Below are 390 nucleotides of genomic sequence, written 5' to 3' on the forward strand. Positions count from 1 at the left end.
TATTATTATTAGTATTATTATTATTAGTATTTGTGTGAGTACTACTATGGTTTGTAGTCGATGTTGTTGTGGCTGTGGCTGTGGTTGTTGTTGTTAAGTAACGACAATGTGAATTACATGCGGTGAGAGATGGAAGACGGAATAGTTGACGTCTACAGTGGCGAGTAATCATTTCCACACGTGCGGTCCTTCTCTTTCTTTGTTTCTTTGTTTCTTTTTTACGTATTTCTATTTACTTTACTAATGTATTCTTATTTTTTTCTTGTTTCTTTTTTTTTTCCACCCCAGTATCTAGCGCTATATTTCCGTTCCTTTCCTTTCCTTCACTGTTCAGAGAGAGATGGAGAGAGAGAAACCCAATATAAATAAATTAAATAAATAAATAAAAAA

This window comes from Trypanosoma theileri (assembly GCF_002087225.1).
Source record: "Trypanosoma theileri isolate Edinburgh chromosome Unknown TM35_Tth_42_V1, whole genome shotgun sequence".
NCBI lineage: Eukaryota > Euglenozoa > Kinetoplastea > Trypanosomatida > Trypanosomatidae > Trypanosoma > Trypanosoma theileri.